This window comes from Oncorhynchus tshawytscha, linkage group LG04, assembly GCF_018296145.1.
Source record: "Oncorhynchus tshawytscha isolate Ot180627B linkage group LG04, Otsh_v2.0, whole genome shotgun sequence".
In the NCBI taxonomy this organism is placed as follows: Eukaryota; Metazoa; Chordata; class Actinopteri; order Salmoniformes; family Salmonidae; genus Oncorhynchus; species Oncorhynchus tshawytscha.
In genome coordinates, this window is record NC_056432.1 from 51,825,479 (window position 1) to 51,847,796 (window position 22,318).

General features: G+C 43.2%; 1 protein-coding gene across 6 annotated transcripts in view; it reads left to right on the forward strand.

The window, feature by feature from the left end:
- Positions 1-22,318, forward strand: part of LOC112248969 (LARGE xylosyl- and glucuronyltransferase 2-like) — a 188,344-nt gene that overhangs the window by 144,231 nt on the left and 21,795 nt on the right. For 4 of the 6 annotated variants that reach the window (XM_042320854.1, XM_042320855.1, XM_042320852.1 and 1 more), the window contains one exon: positions 6,360-6,474. The exons of 1 other annotated variant lie outside the window; for it this stretch is intronic. The gene's annotated coding sequence lies outside the window, so the exon portion shown is untranslated. Of the gene's footprint in view, positions 1-6,359; positions 6,475-14,653; positions 14,979-22,318 lie in introns of those variants that run through there. One more of the 6 variants, XM_042320856.1, reaches the window with a different exon arrangement.

Sequence of the window (22,318 nt, forward strand, 5' to 3'; positions counted from 1 at the left end):
GATATTTCAAACTTTTTTAACAAATCAAAAACTGAAAAATTGGGCGTGCAAAATTATTCAGCCCCCTTAAGTTAATACTTTGTAGCGCCACCTTTTGCTGTGATTACAGCTGTAAGTCGCTTGGGGTATGTCTCTATCAGTTTTGCACATCGAGAGACTGAAATTTTTTCACATTCCTCCTTGCAAAACAGCTCGAGCTCAGTGAGGTTGGATGGAGAGCATTTGTGAACTGCAGTTTTCAGTTCTTTCCACATATTCTCGATTGGATTCAGGTCTGGACTTTGACTTGGCCATTCTAACACCTGGATATGTTTATTTTTGAACCATTCCATTGTAGATTTTGCTTTATGTTTTGGATCATTGTCTTGTTGGAAGACAAATCTCCGTCCCAGTCTCAGGTCTTTTGCAGACTCCATCAGGTTTTCTTACAGAATGGTCCTGTATTTGGATACATCCATCTTCCCATCAATTTTAACCATCTTCCCTGTCCCTGCTGAAGAAAAGCAGGCCCAAACCATGATGCTGCCACCACCATGTTTGACAGTGGGGATGGTGTGTTCAGGGTGATGAGCTGTGTTGCTTTTACGGCAAACATTTTTTTTGCATTGTTGCCAAAAAGTTCAATTTTGGTTTCATCTGACCAGAGCACCTTCTTCCACATGTTTGGTGTGTCTCCCAGGTGGCTTGTGGCAAACTTTAAACGACACTTTTTATGGATATCTTTAAGAAATGGCTTTCTTCTTGCCACTCTTCCATAAAGGCCAGATTTGTGCAATATACGACTGATTGTTGTCCTATGGACAGTCTCCCACCTCAGCTGTAGATCTCTGCAGTTCATCCAGAGTGATCATGGCCCTCTTGGCTGCATCTCTGATCAGTCTTCTCCTTGTATGAGCTGAAAGTTTAGAGGGACGGCCAGGTCTTGTAGATTTGCAGTGGTCTGATACTCCTTCCATTTCAATATTATCACTTGCACAGTGCTCCTTGGGATGTTTAAAGCTTGGGAAATCTTTTTGTATCCAAATCCGGCTTTAAACTTCTTCACAACAGTATCTCGGACCTGCCTGGTGTGTTTCTTGTTCTTCATGATGCTCTCTGCGCTTTTAACGGACCTCTGAGACTATCACGGTGCAGGTGCATTTATACGGAGACTTGATTACACACAGGTGGATTGTATTTATCATCATTACTCATTTAGGTCAACATTGGATCATTCAGAGATCCTCACTGAACTTCTGGAGAGAGTTTGCTGCACTGAAAGTAAAGGGGCTGAATAATTTTGCACGCCCAATTTTTCAGTTTTTGATTTGTTAAAAAAGTTTGAAATATCCAATAAATGTCGTTCCACTTCATGATTGTGTCCCACTTGTTGTTGATTCTTCACAAAAAAATATAGTTTTATATCTTTATGTTTGAAGCCTGAAATGTGGCAAAAGGTCGCAAAGTTCAAGGGGGCCGAATACTTTCGCAAGGCACTGTACCTCCGGATCCGATCTTGAATGGGAAGCCACCAAGGAAGAAGGCGCCGGAACCTCTGGACCCAGGGCGGCAAAGCTGTTTCTGGTCTATGTCAGATCTGGGTTCAACATTTCCATGGAGACCTCCATTGCCAGAGGATGCTTTCTTCGACTTCCACGGCGAGTGACTTACCTCCATGGCTGGTTGGTTAGGTCAAGAACAGCTCCTTCTCCAGGGATGGGGGAGACCCAATTGGGGATGGAACCCTGCTGAGCACCGGCCAGTCGGCTGTGGAAAGCCGACACGGCGGCAAAACTTCCACCAGGCCAGAGTGGCATCCGGCAAATGGGGTGGAAGAAAAATAAAACGTAGGCCGGCGTGGGATTCCCCAGTATCTGGGCTTTCGTGTCTCTCCCCCTATGCTGAATCAGGCAGGATCCCGGGACAGACAGCAGTGCTCACAGCAACTATGCCCAACAGACCTGCAGGAGCCAAAATAAAATAAAAGTATATAAAAACACTGTCCGGTTTCAAACATACGTCACAAATCTTGCTGTTGTGATGGCACACTGTGGTATTTCACACAATAGATATGGGAGTATATCAGAATTTGATTTGTTTTCAAAAGATCTGAAAGAAATATGTCAATCTAATATGGTCATACATTTGGCGGGAGATTAGGAAGTGCTGCTCAGTTTACACCTCTTTTTTTTGTGGGCAGTGTGCACATAGCCTGTCTTCTCTTGAGAACCAGTATCAAGGCTATGCTTGGCTCTCTCAATAGCAAGGCTACGCCCACTGAGTCTTTACATAGTCAAAGCTTTCCTTAATTTTGGGTCAGTCACAGTGGTCAGGTATTCTGCCAATGTTTACTCTCTGTTTAGGGCCAAATAGCATTCTAGTCTGCTCTGTTTTTTTAATTAATTATTTCCAATGTCAAGTATCTTTTGGTTTTCTCATGATTTGGTTTGGTCTAATTGTGTTGCTCTGTGGGGTCTGTTCGTATAACCTGGTCTAAATAAACGTGCATGCATGTGTGGGTATAGTCATGGCAATAGTGTGTGGTAGGTACACTCATCCGCTTCTACAATTCTCCGCCTCTGTTCCTTCGATACCTTCTGTGTATGTGGTCTATGTTTATATGGTAAGGTAAGCCCATGTGTGACTGGGGTATGTTGTGGGTGTCTGGTAATGCAGTGAACAGATAAGGCCTCTCACCTACTTCCAACCAGACTACATGTCACCGGTGTTCATGGTAAAATCTCTTCCTGTGTTTTATACTGCTTGTTTACATTACACTCCGGTCACAGATAGAACAATGAGACAGATATTTCACCGGATGTATAAATGTGAAGCCTCCGCTTGGCATTTCCACTCACTACCAGGAAGCCCAGTGGCCGGCAGTGGGAGGAGATGGAACGAGATGGATTTTGGCCGACATTCTGCAGATTTTCTCATCAATGAAACATTTGATCCCAATACAGTTTTCTGTTCCCAAAATTGCGTAGTTTTGAAGGAGTGCGAAGGCGAATTGAGTTATTGCTCACACGCAATTCGGAGTAAGTGTTCCCTAACGGAAATATGCAAATATATTGAACGCACCTATAAGATCTCGCTAGCTCATGCTTGGCTATGCCCACCTCCTTGCTTGTTCTGCCCACTATGACTCATTTGTTCCCATTTGAAATTGCGGGCTGTAGTCTGTTTTGGCTGAGTTATAAGAAACGATTTGCCTTGTTACAGGGGCCTGAAGAGAACAGACAAACACATACTCAGTCACTCACTCACTGGTGGTGGTGAAAGGAAGGAAAAGTAAATTGCTTGTGCTTGTTTGTGCTGGGACGCACACTAAAATGATAACAGAAAGGGGGAAAAACAGGAAACATGCAGTGGTAGAAAAAGTACCCAAACATACTTGAGTCAAAGTAAAGACACCTTAATAGAAAATGACTCAAGTAAAAGTGAAAGTCACCAAGTAAAAGTAACATAATTAAGTATCAAAAGCAAAAAGCAAAAGTTAGTCTGCCAGATCAGAGGCAATAGGGATGATCAGGGATGCTCTCTTGATGAGAGAGAGAATTTTAGCCTAATGCAATTAGTGGAGGGGGTGGGGGGGGTTAATGTCAAACCCAGGTTCTTTGAATGCATGTTCACATCGTAGAGTGTTTGTGTGTGACCAACAGGAACTCAGTCTCCCTTTCGAAATGTGACGTTCTATGGACATTTTAAAGTTTAGGCTTTCATTCTGGCGGGTTAGGGCTCAGGTTTTGGGATAGGTTAATACACACACACACACACTGGAGACACAAGGTGATGGGATTCAGTCAGGTTGTGTATGAATGTGGGAAGAGAGTGTGTGTGTGTGAACCCTCCCCTTTTAACACCATCTGATACCCTGACTGCCAGTTTGGTGAGAATCACACGTTATCGCCATACACACCAAACTCCAGTGTGTGTGTTTGTATATGTGTGTGTTTGTCTGCGCATGTGCACTTGCGCTCGTGTGTGTGTGTCCTAGTCTTTTGTCTTCTGCTGTTCCCTTAGTGGTGCGTTCAGAGGCTAGCATTGATTCACACTTGACACCATCTCCAGAGACTGGGGTGGATCGGTGACGATGTGTTGAATGCAGCTGTAGTTTTATAGGGTTGTCAAGTTGGACCGAGCTCATCATGAAAATCCTTTTCAACTTCATCCAGGTATTCAACAATCTCCCAGAACAGCTTTAGTGCTCACCAGGCGGTAGAGCCCTATTCTGGGAAGCCCAATGTAGCAACCCTAGATTGCTAGCATACTTGTGTGGGTGTTGTTGCGTCACTAACTGCTAACTGCATTGACAGTGGGAGATGTGATGTGCGCTAAGCTAAAGTGGCGGCTGTGGGAAATGGCTACTGTTGCTCTGTATGCTAAGCTAATGTAGCACTGTGCTACTTTGGGGGACATGAGTGTAATGGAGCAGAGAGAGATTACTGTTCTACATCACCTTCATTATCTCTGCGGTCGTTCCTGAAGAGAGAACAATATCCCGTTAGCTTTTAATTGGATTGTTCTTAAGGGCAGTGCGTGTGTGTTTTGACTAGTCATGCATGGAATGTTTTGAGGGATACAGACACACACATGCACGCATGCCCTTTTAATGAGGGTCATTTGGCTATACAGTACAGTGTCTTTCTCATACAAAATACTCATCTCACACAGGTCGCACTCTACACTCATTCAATAGGCCTACACACCAAACTCACTCACTGCTCTCAAACTTGGCCAAACTATAACCCTCATTTGAGAATTTGTATTCTGGATTTGTACAGTATATTGGAAACGTAAAAAAATGTTCTATCCTTTTCTTTGCCCTGATAACTTGTCATGACGACGTCCAAGCTCTCTTTGCGCACGAGGAAGCAAATTAATGCTCTAAACAGCAATGTCATTTTTTCAGTTTTTGCTGCTAGCAGTAAGAAGTCATCATCTTTTTAAAGAAACATTTTAATGTCTATTTTAAGACTGTCGGCTGTGCCTTGTTGGAGCCACCACTCTCGCTCCACATCTCCCATTCTCTCTTTCTACCCCCTCTCCATTTCCCTTTCCCTTTCCCTCTGCTTACTCTTCTTTCTCTCTCTGCCCCCGTCTTCCCCTTGTTCTCTTTCTCCTTTTCTCCCTCTCTCACTCGCTCTCGCTTTCTCTTTCTTACTCTCTTTTTTTCTCTCTGATTCCTGTCTCTGATTGGCTCGTATCCATGCGTACAGCCCAGACCCTGCTTGATTGATGATGAGTCAGCGTGTCAGACTGATTGACTGCATTGCTTGATTAGTCTACTATCTCCCCGAGTGTTTTATCTCTGTAATACGTAAAGAAACACTGGCCTTCCCTCCGTACCTATGACCATCTCTCCCTTCACCCCTCCCCTACCCTCCTCTTCTTTCATCTCACTTCACCCCTCCTCTCCCCTTAGACAGTGTGGCTCTGTTTGGGGTATAGTATGTTTTCCTTCCATTCCCCCTGGTCGTATAGAGCTTTACGGCAGCCATTCCATTATAGGCCAATCTGGCCCAGTCATGTCACCATCAATGGGCTGTTACCATACTGGGCTGCTGTTAACAGACAAACAATGGCAATACCCCAGCTATTAACAGTCAACCGGAGGAGAAGAATAGACAAAGACCTCATGTGGATCTGAGAGTGTGTGTGTGTGTGCGTGTGCAGGCATGTGCTTGATTGCATGCGTGTGTGAGTGTGAGTGTCTCAGTGTGTAACTTTAATGCCTCAGGCCCCTGCTGTCAGTGTCAAATATGGAGACTGTTGTGTAGGTGAGTATGTGTCTACTCCCAGGGCCCAACGGCAGACATTTCTTGAGCCTTTGACAGAGGTCACGTCCTCTGTTCTCTCTAAGAAGGAGGTGGCCATCTGGAAACACAGCAAGGAGGAGAGAAGGATGGGCGAAGGACATAATACGCTTGTTCTATTACCTACTCTCTTTGCTCTTGCTTCCATCTTAAAATACCCCACTCTTTTCAGCCTCCCTCTGTCTCTTATAAGGCCGTACCACGTGACTTAGACACTCTCGAAGTCTGTAATGAACTCTTTTCACTCTCACTGATTGTCTTTATTCACTGTATGTCTGGGCAACATATCATTGAGAGGCTACGGAAAGTTACGATTTTGCGAAAAGATGGGCATTCTCTGGCACACTGGCACACACTTGAAAGCTCTGTAAAAAAAAACATAAAACATATAAAAGAAACATAAAACATATATATATATACTATGATTGATTGATTAAACAAACTCCTGTTTGTTTATGGTACTTTTGATCAACTTGTATGCTATTTGTTATCCAAATCCCTGAGTACGATTGTATGTTATTTCTCTTCAGCTGTAATGCTCACTGTTTCCCTGTTTCTTTCCAGGTTGAGAGAGGGAGGATTTCCCTCTTGTATTACCCTCTTTCCAGGCTGACCAGTGAGGTCTCCGAGTACTGAGGGGCTGCTTTTCCCATTGACGCAATTTCAGATAGCGAACCTGGTGAGAAAACCAATGGGAATTCTTAGCTTTCAAATATCTGGATGTCATTGGCAACTTTGCTGTTTGTGTGAGTGTGTAAGTGCATGTATCTTTGTCTGCAACGTGCATTTGTGTGTGTGTGTGTGTGTGTTTTTACATTACTTTGAGCAATGAACTATCGTGAATGTAAAACCCAGCGCCATTGATATGAACTAGTTATTACAACAGCATGTCTAATTTTAAGCATATGTCTCAGTAGTGGTAATTCTGTTACTGAATCTCTGCTTTGGTGATACATACACACACACACACATACATACGCACTCACACACCCTGCAAGTTGCAGGGAAGATAGATCAGCTTGTATGAATGTGGAAGGGTGTGTGCCTGCATGCCTGTGTCCATGCCTGTTTCTAACTGTACCCTGCGAAGCTTCGTATAGTATGGTTCAATCAGCCTCGGCGCAGCAGCTAGACTGGGTCTTTCTGCTGATATCTGTGTTGTTATCCCCCATCTGTCAGCCTGCTGTCTGCCTAGCCTCCATTGCTTTGATCCATGCACACTTAACATTGCTGCAAATGGCTTGGCTTTAGATTTGTCCTCATTAAACATTTAAAACACAATCTATATTCACAGCCAGATGTGGTGATGTGTGGGTAAGTTTGTGTTTGTGTGTGTGAGTGATGCGCGGGTTGACTCATATCCCGCAGTCCCCGCGGTTATATCCACGGGGCAGGCATGTTTAGGGTCATGAAATATTGTGTGGATAAAGGGCAGGTTGAATAAAGAAAAAACAATAAATGTATCATTCATGTGCAAATTATAGGCTACATTGAGGTTTTCCTTAAATTATTTTCGGGCTATCTGGCACTAGCCCTACCTACATGTACACATGACTTCTAGGCAGAGTTGCAAAGAAAAATCCATAGCTCAGGCTGGCTAATAAAAATAAAAGATTTAGATAGGCAAAAGAACACAGACACTGGACAGAGGAACTCTGCCTAGAAGGCCAGCATCCCGGAGTCGCCTCTTCACTGTTGAAGTTGAGACTGGTGTTTTGCGGGTACTATTTAATGAAGCTGCCAGTTGAGCACTTGTGAGGCATCTGTTTCTAAAACTTGACACTCTAATGTACTTGTCCTCTTGCTCAGTTGTGCACCGGGGCCTCCCACTCCTCTTTCTATTCTGGTTAGAACCAGTTTGTGCTGTTCTGTGAAGGGAGTAGTACACCGCGTTGTACGAGATCTTCAGTTTCTTGGCAATTTCTTGCATGAAATAGCCTTCATTTCTCAGAACAAGAATAAACTGACGAGTTTCAGAGAAAGTTATTTGTTTCTAGCCATTTTGAGCCTGAATTCAAACCCACAAATGCTGATGCTCCAGATACTCAACTAGTCTATAGAAGGCCAGTTTTATTGCTTCTTCAATCAGGACATCAGTTTTAAACTGTGCTAACATAATTGCAAAAGGGTTTTCAAATGATTAATTAGCCTTTTAAAATGATCAACTTGGATTAGCTAACACAACGTGCCATTGGAACACAGGAGTGAGGGTTTCTGATAACGGGCCTCTGTATGCCTATGTAGATATTCCATAAAGAATCTGGCGTTTCCAGCTACAATAGTCATTTACAACATTAACATTGTCCACACTGTATTTCTGATCAATTTGATGTTATTTTAAATGGACAAAGAAATGTGCTTTTCTTTCAAAAATAAGGACATTTCTAAGTGACCCCAAACTTTTGAACGGTAGTGTATGTGAAGGGCCAACATGTGGCCTATCAACTTTCACAGTGAAAGCTTTTGTTGAATGTTTTGTGCATATTAATTAATTGAATATTGCCAGATGCATCATCATCAGTAAAAAATATATTTAGCCTATTTAATGCAACCGTTTCTGTTATCGCAAAGCAGCATGCTTTAAATTTTTTAAATGTAATTTCATTGAACCTTTATTTAACTAGGCATGTCAGTTAAGAACAAATTCTTATTTACAATGACGGCCTACCCCGCCAAACCCTCTTCTAACCCGGACGACGCTGGGCCAATTGTGCGCTGCCTTATGGGACTCCCGATCACGGCTGTTTGTGATACAGCCCGGGATCGAACTAGGGTCTGTGGTGACGCCTCTAGCACTGAGATGGCACAAAACTGACGTAAATGTTTGGAAATGATAACTTAACTTTCTCATCCATAGCCTTAAAACACTGTTTAGCTCACATCTGAAGGCTGCGGGACATTTAGGACGTACTGCGGACTGCTAAAATATCCTAATGATTATGATCACACTTCCTCAATTCAAATATTGTGGCGACACTATACCAAAAATGGTTTGGCATGGTTTAGAAACTTGGGAACCAAGTTCTAGTTATCAGTGTGGCCCTATCACCTGGACATGTTGAAATATTGTATCTTCATGCCTCGAAAAAAACTCCAGGCTTCCGTCATAACTGTCAATTTATTTTAAAAATAAGAATTTCAGGCCGCAGTTTGGAATAAACTAATCCCGTCCGAATCGTCCTCTGGAATACTGGATATTCTGGAGTAATATTTACAAAATCAACACTTTTTAGTAATACTAGTCCCGTGCAAACAGGTCTTTGGTCATGAATACATGTGTCATGTAAAGAGAGGATGAATAGGGGATGTTTTTCGTATACAAATGAGAGATTTTGGTTACAGCACTATTCAGTCAGAAATGTCGGTAATTATGTTGCAGCTTCATCAACACGGACGGCACGATCAACACTGTTGATGTTCTGTGGTGGTCGCTGCATCAGGGAGGACAGAGAGACAACAACGGGTGCTGGTCACACAGTCACTCGCTTGTCTTTTTTTTTTTTTAACACAGTGCAGCAAGTCTGAGTCTGGCCCGGCACAATCAAATCAATTGCTGGTCAGACACCCCCTAGTCATTTGTGTCTTCATTATTTAATCAAAGAGTGTGCTTAAAGCGTCAGACAAGCTCAGTGAATATAGTTGATTTGATTAAAACACATAGGATGTGTCAGTATATGGAAAAAAACAAGTTTAACATTTGTTTACTAATTGATTGGTCGAAAGAACAGACAACTCTTGGTCGACCAAGATATTTTTTAGTCAGGGACAGCCCTAGTGAGCATGCATGCATGTGTGGGTGCGTGTGTTTATCCTTTGTTAAACACATTCTCTCCTGGTTGTGCTGTGTGACAGGCTATATCCAGTGAGACTCATAAGGTCTCTGTCAGGGCATTGGATTGTAATAAACTTGAGCTCTTAGTATAACCATACACACTGGCACGTGGGTGGTGGGGATTTGATGTGGTTCACAGGCTCACACAGGCCCTTACCTCCACCAACGCATGCACGCACGCACGCACGCACGCACGCACACACGCACACACACACACACACACACACACACACACACACACACACACACACACACACACACACACACACACACACACACACACACACACACAATCCCACTGGACCTCTCCTTCACAGGAGCCAGACACATCATTATAGAGCTGACTGGTCAGGGATAGGAGTTTCTACTACAATACCGCTCTCGCCCTGCCCCTAACCCTTGACCTCTGACCCATGACCAGTGAAAGTGGACGGAGCTTATTGTCTTTAGCACTGCCTGATTGGCTCTCCCACAGGGCTTAGAGGGTCAGGTGGTGTGCTGACTTTACACTTTGCACACAGGGAGGTTAGAGTATCTCAGAATATATCCGAGCCTGTTGTGCTGTGGCTTATGGATGGTCAGTGCCAAGCAGTGCCTCAGGGGCCATAGCTGCTCATATAGGCTATGAGATATTTCTCTACTTTGTACTTGGAGAGTCCAGTTCTACCTTCTCCTCAGCAGATGAGCTACTGACTGGGAGGGGTAATTATGATATTCCCATTTTGGGGGGTGGGGGTTGTGTATAGGCACACTAAGTGTGCACAACATTAGGAACACCTTCCTAATACTGAGTTGCGCACCCTTTTGCCCTCAGAACAGCCTTAATTCGTCGGGGCGTGGACTCTACAAGGAAGTCAAAAGCGTTCCAGAGGGATGCTGTCCCACGTTTGACTTCAATGCTGCCCACAGTTGTGTTCAAGTGAAAAGCCCAGCAGCGTTGCAGTTCTTGACAAACTCAAACCTGTGCGCCTGGCACCTTCTACCAATTCACTTGGTCAGTCTATATCATGGAAAGAGCAGGTGTTCCTAATGTTTTCTGCACTCAGTGTATATGTTTTAGGGATGGTGGGACAGGGGTGTTATAGCGATGGAGATGGGAGGCAGTGGGTTGGAAGTTTGGAATAGTCCCGTGTGTGAGTCCACCAGTTGTTATTGACAGGGAGAAACAGTAACTGGGTATAATCCAATGAAGATGTGTTTATTTAGACTGGCAGTTGTTTTGACTGGCAGGGAGAATATGAAGAGTTTATTTCCAAAACGCTATATACGTACATGTTCAGGTGCGTTTCGTTCACTATATAATCATGGCATTGGGTTGTTCAATGACAAACATGTATTTGTCCAACATACAGGATACGAACCTACCATTCCAGTTTAACAATGGATATGGAGCGTTTTTCAAAAAACACATTTGAATCTAAAATCTATGAATTTTAAAAAATCCGAAAGCTGTCATATTTTACACACACATGGACATACCCATGAGCAATCATCTCTGATGAAAGAAACACGTGAACAATTGGTTGACGTGGCATTTTGGAAATAAACTCTTCATTTTGACAGAGGAAGAATTAGGGAAGAGATTAAAAGACACTTCTGCTGTCCCCATTGCCCCTCTTCCCCTCTTTCCATCCGTTACACTTCCCCCGTCCCCTCTCTCCATCTCTAAACCTACCTCCACCCATTCTCCTCCCTCTCCTCTTCTCCCCTTCTAAAATGCCCTTACTCCCCTCCTCTTGTCTCATCTTATCCACACCTCCTCTCCCCCTCTCGTACTCTTTCAGAGAGATAAATGCCTCTCATCTTCTGCTTTGGAAGGTAAGAAATTGTGGTTCTGCTCCACTGGGGAAATAAACTCTACCCCATCCTTTATCATCCCTCTCCCCACTGCACTCCACTCCTCTCATCTCCTCTTCTCCTCTCCATAAACAGTCCTTCTTTCCTCCCCCTTTTCCCATAAGGCCTACTGTCACGCTTCCATCTCTCTTTCTCTTCCCCTCTCTCTAGCTCTCTCTCTCTCTCGCTTTCGCTTTCTCCCTCTCTATTCCTCTGTTGCTCTCTGTCAACTGAGAAAGCATTATAGTTGACTCCTGTCCTTTTCTCATATGTGGAGATTTGATCTGATATTACATGATCTTTGTCTTCATGATTTCTGTTTTTAGGGATTCAGCTTTGGATGGTTCACTACTAAGTTAATGATGTTGTTGTTTTTGAAGGCACCGAGCCGCAGCGATAGCGTAGCCAATGTTTTATCCAATACCCTCATACTACCAACATATTTTACATACATGTTCTACCAGCTAGCCGGCCATAGTCACTGTTACTAGTCGGCTACCACACGGCACTCAACCCTGCACCTCAGAGACTGGTCACTTTAATAATGTCAGCATACTGCTTCACCCACTTCATATGTACAGTATATACTGTATTCTAATCAAGGCTCATCCTAAATAACTACTGCTGTACACACATGCTATATCCATACACTGTCCATAAGGTGTGTACACTCCATCATACACAGTACCCGTCAAAAGTTTGTAGAAGAGATTGGCTGTCTGGCAGCTTGTTGATCCTGTGTTTTTAACACTGTAGCTGCCTTCCCTGCCACATCTCCCTTGGAAGGTAGAGCAGACAAGTTGCACTGAGATAGGGCTACTGGGTTTCTCTTAGGAAGCATGGAGAGGTAAGCGGAGGGTGGATATCCCCTCAGGTCTCATTCCAGAATGTTCTTGGAGGGGAAATACAACAGGTGCCATGGAAACCCAATCACTGTCTCTCTGTATCTCTGTCGCTCTGTCTTTATGTGTCTCTGTCTCTCTCTGCCTTTCTCTGTCTTTCTGTCGCTCTCTCCCCACTGTTTCCTACCCACCTATTTATATGGGACACCCTTTGGGAGCCAGGGAAACCTAAACCATGTAAACTCCCTTCTCTCTCTCTCTCTCTCCCCCTTCCCACTCCTTTTATGGTGCTGGGGAAACCCAACCCTGGGAACCAACCCCCTGTATTGGTGTTTGGGTGGGGGGACTATGGGTTTACTGGCCAAGGCCCCGCCAGGGTGACCCTTAACCCCATAATTAGGAGATAAGAAGTGGTGTTAACCTGCATTAGTCATCTGGTTTGACAGCCACTGGATCCTCAGCCAACAACCCTGGACACTGATCTAAGGTCAGTTCTGTCTGCGTCTCCTCTAATGGTGAGGAATGGCAGAAGGTAAGCTGATCCTAGATCTATAACTGTGCCTATGGGTAACTTCTACCCAAAGCAACCAGAGGAGAACGAGCATTGGAGACGAGAGGAAAGCAGTGAAACCAGTTGAACTAAAGGTCCATTTGCAATATAACATCTTAAAACCAGTGCCTGTAGAAGTGCTGTATGAAACACTGTCCTTTCATCAGGGTGTTTTTCTTTTTGGTACTGGTATATAACGGCTAGTGCTGCTACCAGTTGTTTGTGTGTGGTTGTTTGTGGTTGTTTCCACATCTGACTGGCTTGGTTTAGCTTGGAGGCTCAAAGGCAAACTGGTGCTCTAGGGACTGAGATTGCATTGCATTGCATTTCAGCATATATATATTTTTTTCTTACACAGACACACACACAATCACAATCACACACACACACACACACACACACACACACACACACACACACACACACACACACACACACACACACACACACACACACACACACACACACACACACACTACATAGAAATGCCTGTGACTGGCCTTGCATGGGTAGATACAGTATCGTTGTGCTCCTGTGTAAGAGATAAGGAATGCTGAGACTGTACTCTCTGGTCCTCTCTGCTCTTTCAGCTCAGTTCAATCTCCCTCCAGACTTTCTCCAGTTATTACAGTCCCTAATGGGGGATCCATCATCACAGCTTCATTTAGATAGCAGGCCAGACGCAGGCTCCAACTAGCTTTCTGTTTAGCGAAAACAACATTGTGTCCTACTTTAATTAGAGAGCTGTACTCCCCCGTCTCATGAGCCCACACACTCACACTCACATATGTAAGTACACATGCATAGACGGACACACATTCCCTACTTAAGTGATAATGCCAGAGAAGCCGGTGTTTGGAGGATATATTGGCACGGGTGTTGTTAGGCCTGAGACGAAGTCGGGCTAATAATGCGCGATTTCGCATGGCATATAAAATGTGCTCTCTCGTCAGGACACTGTCGTTCAGAGGAGCAAGCCAACAACACAGCTTACACAATCACTTCAAACGGAAGCTGGAAAGACTGCAAACTAGCTTAATATCATTTAGTTTGAACTGTTTTCTATAGACATTTCATTATATAATTTCACAAAAATTACGTCAGCTGATTTATGATTTAAACTGGCTGAGAAAAGCTGTCTGCCTGTCTGTCTCGTCCCGACATGTTCATTACTATGGGACAGCTGGAGAGCGAATTTGAACATTGAAACAATTATTTTTCCGCTGTTGAAAACCAAATGCTAGTCTAAAAGAAATGGGAGATAATGTCTAGATGCTTTTTCTAGTAGAGATCAGGTTTACAAATTGTGTGGCTGGGCTGATGAGGCAGTGGATTGCACAGTGAGATGGAACAGAGTAAATAGACATTTCAACATCATAGCTTTAGCTGGTGGTAACTAGTGAAATAGACACCGACTGGAACAAATCAGCATTCAGAATTAGACCCACCCGTATAAATATACATAGAACCACTTGGAGCCAACCACGTCTGCATTTATGTGTACACATTCATGCGCGCACATCACAGCAGAATTACATTTGAATTGAAGGAATGCACGCACGCACACACACACACACACACACACACACACACACACACACACACACACACACACACACACACACACACACACACACACACACACACACACACACACACACACACACACACACACTGTTAATCATCCACTCTTAGGAATCAGGTTACTCAGTAATGCATAGGTAACCCAGTCTCTGTGTTAAAAGAGCAAGAAAAAGAGAGCGAAAGACAGGAAGAGCTGTGACCAACTCCTGTCTTTTGTCACAGAGGCTTAACCATGTGGAAGGGGACACCACTCCCCCTTTCCCTCGCTCTCTTTTCAGCCTCTCGCCCCCTTTTCTGCACATTTTCTGTTATCGAGTTGGACTACTTTCATAAACACACAGAGAGAGAGAGAGAGACAGAGAGAAACAGAGACACAGAGAGATCCGCAGAAGAAAAGGAGGATTAGGGAGAGGAAGAGGAGGGAGGGGCTCTTTGAAAGTGTGGCTGTGCACAACAACGCGGACTCGCCGCTACCCGCTTGGCAGACACTTAACACCCGGAGAGGAGAGCAAACGATTGGAGCTTACACACACACGCAGGTAGGAAGAAAGTGCAAAGGTCATAGCTTGTTATTATCAACTGCGTGGGTCTGTGTTTGCCCGCTTGCGTGTGTGTAGGTCGGCTTTGTTTTCACTGTCAGCTGTCAAATGTTCTTGTCAGACCTACAAGCACGTCTTACAGATGGAAAGGTGAGAGAGAGACAGAAGAAGAGATTGTGTCTGCGTGTGAGGGAGAGGGGGACAGAACGAGTGGTGTGTTCCTGTGTGAACAGGAGTGGGAGGTGAGCAGCACTCCCCTGCTCTCTCCTTCCATCCCCCCCCTGGAGTGAATCGAGCATTTGTGCTGTCATTGTAGTACTTCTGTCCCATTATTTTCTTCTGTCCCTCTCTTCCTACAGTATCTCCATCTGTCGTGGTTTACCTACAGAATGTTCTGCTTCTATGTTTGTGTCCTGCAGCTCTATGTTTTCTGAGATCTTTTCTCACAGTTGTTTTCCTCAAGGAATGTGACCTTTGTGTGCCGTGTTTACTATCTCGGATGTCCTTCTCTAGACTGTCTCTGTGTGTGCACTCTGTTCTGTTTTCTTTGATTGTTGTTTGTTGTTATTGAGTCGTCCAGTGTGTGGTTGCTTTAGCGAGTGAGCCGTTAGAGGTGACAGTATGTTAGAACAACAAAGTAGGGCACATGGGACAAGGTAACTACCTCTGCTGTTATTGCTATTCCTGCAGGCCATTGAAGGATACTCGGCTTAATCTGTTGCAGCGTCACTCTGTACAGGGGGGCTGAGGAGGAGGACGTGCGTGTGCCTGTGTGTACACCCGCGCGTGTGCGTGAGTATCGCGCGACACGCGACCGCGTGTGTTTATGCATAACCAGGCAAACGATTGAGTGTAAACTGAGGTGAGATTAGTTCGCTGGTGACCTAGCGTAACCTCTAGCTCTATTGTTTCGCCTTCCCCTGTGTCTCTGTGACAGCTGGGGTTTAGCTCAGAAAACAATCCTCCGTATTGACAACAAACGTTTGACGATTATGACATTGACCTATTAATCAAACTAGAATTGAATGATCTTAAACAGGATTTGCCTCACTCTTTACTATGGCTCTGATTGCACACTCCCTGTGTGTCTGTGTGTGTGAGAGAGAGTCCGCGCATGCGTGCCTAAAGATGAACAGATTTTCACACAGTTCAGCAAACGACAAATGCACCATACACGCTGCTGAATCGACTTTATTTTTCATTGGGAGAGGAGTTTCTTGAAAGTTTTCAAACCATATTCTGAAAGTCTGTTTTTCCGGGCCTCTGTGATGGATGCCGATGATCTATGATCGACAAGGGATAGCTAGCAGATAGGTAATAAGTCATAGGTCATAGATATTTGTCCAGAAACCGTTATTTTGCTTCTTGCTCTCTCTCATATTTCTGCAGGCAGCTGCAGAGCTATAGTTACATTTAAACAACACTCTCTCTCCTTTAGGCCCTTAGTAACCTGAAACCCATTCCCACTTAGAATTCCTAGACTAAAGTCCTCCATAGATGTATCTCTATCTCCCAGGAATGATATCCTAGCCTGCCCTCAAGCATGTAATTCCCTCATGCCATGTGCTTCTAGTACTATATGTGCTTTCTATTCCTCTGTATGTATGTATGTATGTATGTATGTATGTATGTATGTATGTATGTATGTATGTATGTATGTATGTATGTATGTATGTATGTGTGTATGTGTGTGTGTGTGTGTGTGTGTGTGTGTGTGTTGTGTGTGTGTGTGTGTGTGTGTGTGTGTGTGTGTGTGTGTGTGTGTGTGTGTGTGTGGTGTGTGTGCGCTTTAACTAGCACAGGACAAGTGTGTAAAGACTGTGAAGTGGTTGCAAAGGAGATGGAGAACTACACCCAAACACTATCTTTTGGTATTTGTTTCATTAGTCCATTGTTGACATAGTCCCAAAATATGTTTTGCATGTGAGCAATCACGTTTTCAAGATATGCAACTTTCAAAATACAGAAATATGGCCTGTATCATCATTTGGCATCATATGATGCTGCGATTTGCAGTTCCTCTTTAATATTCCTCACTGATAATCAAGCCCATTGTCTGTGACTTGCTGAGGCTGTGAAGTGTCAACCTGGATTGGCACTGGAGAAGTGTTAATCTTTCCATTACCGGCACTGTGGAAGTGCTCTGATATAGGACCTGAGGAAGAGATTGGAATAGAGGGGAAGATTAGGAAAAGAAGGGACTTTGAGACGCAGACTGATAAAGGCTGATTGAAGAGGGTGGCCAGACGTGAGGACACACATTAGCTCGGGTTTAATCATCAAAGGACCAACAGACCATGTAACGCAGAGTGTGTGTTTGCCTGCGTGCGTGTATGACTGTTGTGACTGAAAAACTACTGCAAAAACTATTTTCTCTCTCTCTCTCTCTCTCTCTCTCTCTCTCTCTCTCTCTCTCTCTCTCTCTCTCTCTCTCTCTCTCTCTCTCTCTCTCTCTCTCTCTCTCTCTCTCTCATATATATTCATACAAACATAGAGAATCTTCCTTATACAGTGCATTCGAAAAGTATTCAGACCCCTTGACTTTTTACACATTGTTATGTTACAGTCTTATTTCAAAATACGCCATAATGACAAATTAGAGCAGGTTTTTAGAAATTTTAGCAAATGACAGTTGTGTGCCTTTCCAAATCATGTCCAATCAATTCAATTTACCGCAGTTGGACTCCATTCAAGTTACAGAAACATCTCAAGGATGATCAATAAAAACATGATGCACCTGAGCTCAATTTCAAGTCTCACAGCAAAGGGTCTGAATAATTATGTAAATAATAATTTTTATTTTGTAATAACTTTGCAAAAATGACTAAAACTGTTTTCGCTTTGTCATTATGAGGTATTGTGTGTAGGTTGATTGGGAAAATGTTGTGTTTAATCCATTTTAGAAGAAGGCTGTAACGTAACAAAATTTGGAAAAAGTCAAGGGGCGTGAATACTTTCCAAATGCACTCTATCTATTATATGTACATATATATATTTATTTTCCTGTCTCTGACATTGCGCGTTCTGATATTTCTTAATTTTTCTCAATTAGGCATTTATTTTTTAAATTGCATTATTATTGGTAGGTATTACTGCACTGTTGGAGTTTTTTTTAAACTCAAGCATTTCGCTGCACCTGCGATAACATCATCTGCAAATCAATAAACTTTGATTTGATTTTCTTCTCTTATGGTAGCATTCAGAGCTGCAGCAGATGTGATATGAGTAGCAGAGTCTAACTGTCTAAATTGCAGGTTCATATGAAAACTCCCTGCTGTTATTGTGAAGTGTGTGAACCATCATGTGAGCACAGATTATTGACCGGGTTAATAATTGGGTTTCTTACCCTGCTCTGAGAAAAATGCAGAAGAGAGAAATGTGTGTGTGTGTGTGCTGCATCTCTCTGTCATCTCCCTGACACACGCCTGAACAGACTCCATTACCGTATATTGCCCCAAGCGACATAAAGCCTGATTTGAAATGAACAGAAGTGATCTAGGGAGGCTGCAGCAACAATACATGAGGACACACACACAGTCAGCCAACCAAACACTAACACACACATTCACACACATGCTGGTGGTTGTTCACCCGCCCGAAATTGCTAATAACCCATCCACAACCACCCGACTATATGTGATAAAAGTGAAAATCGGAGTCCCGCACCTGATCCCAACCCGCAAATATAGAATATGTGCATTAGGCTACTGTCAGGGAAGGTGGAATGATTTTTTGACATGGGGTGCAGGATTGTTTTTTTGCCTAATTTAAATATGATACTGCTTATAATTTCTGACATTTTGGTAGACAATTTGTTAGTCAACTTGTCTATATTTAGATACGTGCTGCTTCGCTTCTGTCGTTATATGTTGCCCTAGAAGACTAAAGAAACTCTTGCTCACCAGAATGTTTTATTTTTTGTATTTTTTTTAAAATTTAACCTTAATTTAACTAGGCAAGTCAGTTGAGAACAAATTCTTATTTACAATGATGACGCAGAGCCAATTGTGTGCCACCCTATGGGACTCCCGATCATGGCCGGATGTGATACAGTCTGGGATCGAAGGGTTGGAGCGGGGAATTTAAACCCCGGTCTTCGGTGGATCGAGAGGGTGGCGTTTCTAAGCCGTGTCCGTTATTGCTAGTCCACGGGCTCTACCGACTTGCATTCATTTGAATGAAGTAAACAGCAAGAAAAAAAAGAAAAAAAGAAAACATCCCTTTTTCAGGACCCCGTCTTTCAAAGATCATTCGTAAAAATCCAAATAACTTCACAGATCTTCATTGTAAAGGTTTTAAACACTGTGTCCCATGAATGTTCAATGAAGCATGACGAATTAATGAACATGCGCCTGTGGAACGGTCATTAAGACACTAAAAGCTGACAGACGGTTGGCAATTAAGGTCACCGTTATGAGGCCTTTCTACTGACTTTGAAAAACACTGAAAGAAAGATGACCCAGGGTCCCTGCTCATCGCGTGAACGTGCCTTAGGCATGCTGCAAGGAGGCATGAGGACTGCAGATGTGGCCAGGGCAATAAATTGCATCAGTGCTCAGACTGTCCGCAATAGGCTGAGAGATGCTGGACTGAGGGCTTGTAGGCCTGTTGTAAGGCAGGTCCTCACCAGACACAAACCCACCGTTGCTGGACCAGACAGGACTGGCAAAAAGTGCTCATCAAATCAAATTTTGGTCGGATTCACGTTTATCGTTGAAGAAATTAGCATTACACCGAGGCCTGTACTCTGGAGCGGGATCGATTTGGAGGTGGAGAGTCCGTCATGATCTGGGGTGGTGTGTCACAGCATCATCGGACTGAGCTTGTTGTCATTGCAGGCAATCTCAATGCTGTGCGTTACAGGGAAGACATCCTTCTCTCATGTGGTACCCTTTCTGCAGGCTCATCCTGACATAACCCTCCAGCAATACAATGCCACCAGCCATACTGCTCGTTCTGTGCATGATTTCTTGCAAGACAGGAATGTCAGTGTTCTGCCATGGCCAACGAAGAGCCCGGATCTCAATCCCATTGAGCACGTCTGGGACCTGTTGGATCGGAGGGTGAGGGCTAGTGCCATTCCCCCCAGAAATGTCTGGGAACTTGCAGGTGTCTTGGTGGAAGAGTGGGGTAACATCTCACAGCAAGAACTGGCAAATCTGGTGCAGTCCATGAGGAGGAGATGCACTGCAGTACTTAATTCAGCTGGTGGCCACACCAGATACTGACTGTTATATTAGATTTTGACCACCCCTTTGTTCAGGGACACATCATTCCATTTCTGTTTGTCACATGTCTGTGGAGTTCGTCTCAGTTGTTGAATCTTGTTATGTTCATACAAATATTTACACATCTTACGTTTGTTGAAAACAAACCCAGTTGACAGTGAGAGGACGTTTCTTTTTTTTGCTGAGTTTATATGTTGGTTATTTATTTGAGTTCATTTCAATTAACCCCAGAATAATTTCATACAGTGTGGTTGAGTGGGTCAAATTCCAATGAAATGTGTCATTTTACTGCCCTCCTGTTTCTAATCTGTCTTATTAAAGCATTGAAATAAGAAAGGTGGAATTCAACAACAAATATTCTCCTTAAGCCCTTGTCATCAATCAATATTTAAGCTATACACCATTGATTGTATAGTAAACAGATTTTGTGTTTTGATGTTGCCTTTTATTTGCACTAAAACTCTTAAAAACACCCATATTAAGGTTGAAGAACCACTTTGGGTGTTTCAGAGTACTTCATTTATGTTTAAAACACATTCTGTGCATTAAAACACTTGCATTGGGTTGACATTCAAACACCCTCCAAACTCCAGATCTCAGTTGAGACGTTCTACTTTTACAGTGTAGTTGACATCTCTAAAGTGCTCTGTCATCTCTGCTTCCTTCATGGATCAAAGACATTTAGGGACCGGGGAGAAAATGCAATAACAAAAATGAAGGGTAATATTTTCAGTGCAAAATATTTTATTATGCTTATAAAGATAACATCTCTACTGATGGTCATTTCAGCACATTCGCATTCACTCAAGATGCTGAAATAAATAAATAATATTTCTCCACTCCTGCTCTCGAGTCAAAATGTACATTTGGGTGCATCAATCAGCTAGGTCACCCTTGATACAAGTCAGTATTCGACATCCATCCATGTCTGAGGATGTTTGAATCCAGCAATAGAAAGTTGTTTTTGAGATTTTTGTTTTAAACCTATCCCAAAACCTTAACCCTTACCTTAACCATTTGGAGTTAATGCCTAACCTTAAAAATTTGGAGTTAATTCCTTAACATTTAAACAATTGGTATCAATTTACTGCAAGAAATGCTTAGTTCTGCATGAGTTAATGTTAAGACTGTGAGAAGTTATAGACCTACAGTCATTGTCCAGATTTCAGTTTCCATTTAACCCATCAGAACAGTAGGCTACAGTTCCCTTGGCGTGTCATAGGGCTATTTGAAGTCCCCGTCAAATGTATATAGCGCCTCACAATCATCATTCATCTTTCACCACTTCACCAAATCTTTCCAAAACATACATTTAATGGCCCCTCCTTACTCTTTATTTTCAATTCTCCATTTAGCAGCTTTTCTGTTATTGATTTAAAAACTCTGACATTGTCCTTTTTGCCTCAGTGGATCGACATTAAACTTTTTCTGCCTGTTCCCAAAAGCTTTAAGGGATTGCCTTGTAGGCTATTTGGCAAGTGCAAAGTTAGACCCTAAAGCTTAGGTGTACACACTAATGCCAGATACAAACCTCTATATGTCCTATAGGCCTAGATATAAATTGCACAAGAACTATACATTTATACAGTGGCTTGCAAAAGTATTCACCCCCCTTGGCATTTTTCCTATATTGTTGCCTTACAACCTGGAATTAAAATAGATTTGGGGAGGGGTTTGTATCATTTGATTTACAGAACATTGCCAACCACTTTGACGATGAAACATGGTTGTTTATTTTGAAAGAAACAAGGAATAAAATACAAAGTCAATACTTTGTAGAGCCACCTTTTGCAGCAATTACAGCTGCAAGTCTCTTGGGGTATGTCTCTATAAGCTTGGCACATCTAGCCACTGGGATTTTTGCCCATTCTTCAAGGCAAAACTGCTCCAGCTCCTTCAAGTTGGATGGGTTCTGCTGGTGTACAGCAATCTTTAAGTCATACCACAGATTCTCAATTGGATTGAGGTCTGGGTTTTGACTGGGCCATTCCAAGACATTGAAATGTTTCCCCTTAAACCACTCAAGTGTTGTTTTAGCAGTATGCTTAGGGTCATTGTCCTGCTGGAAGGTGAACCGTCCCAGTCTCAAATCTCTAGAAGACTGAAACAGGT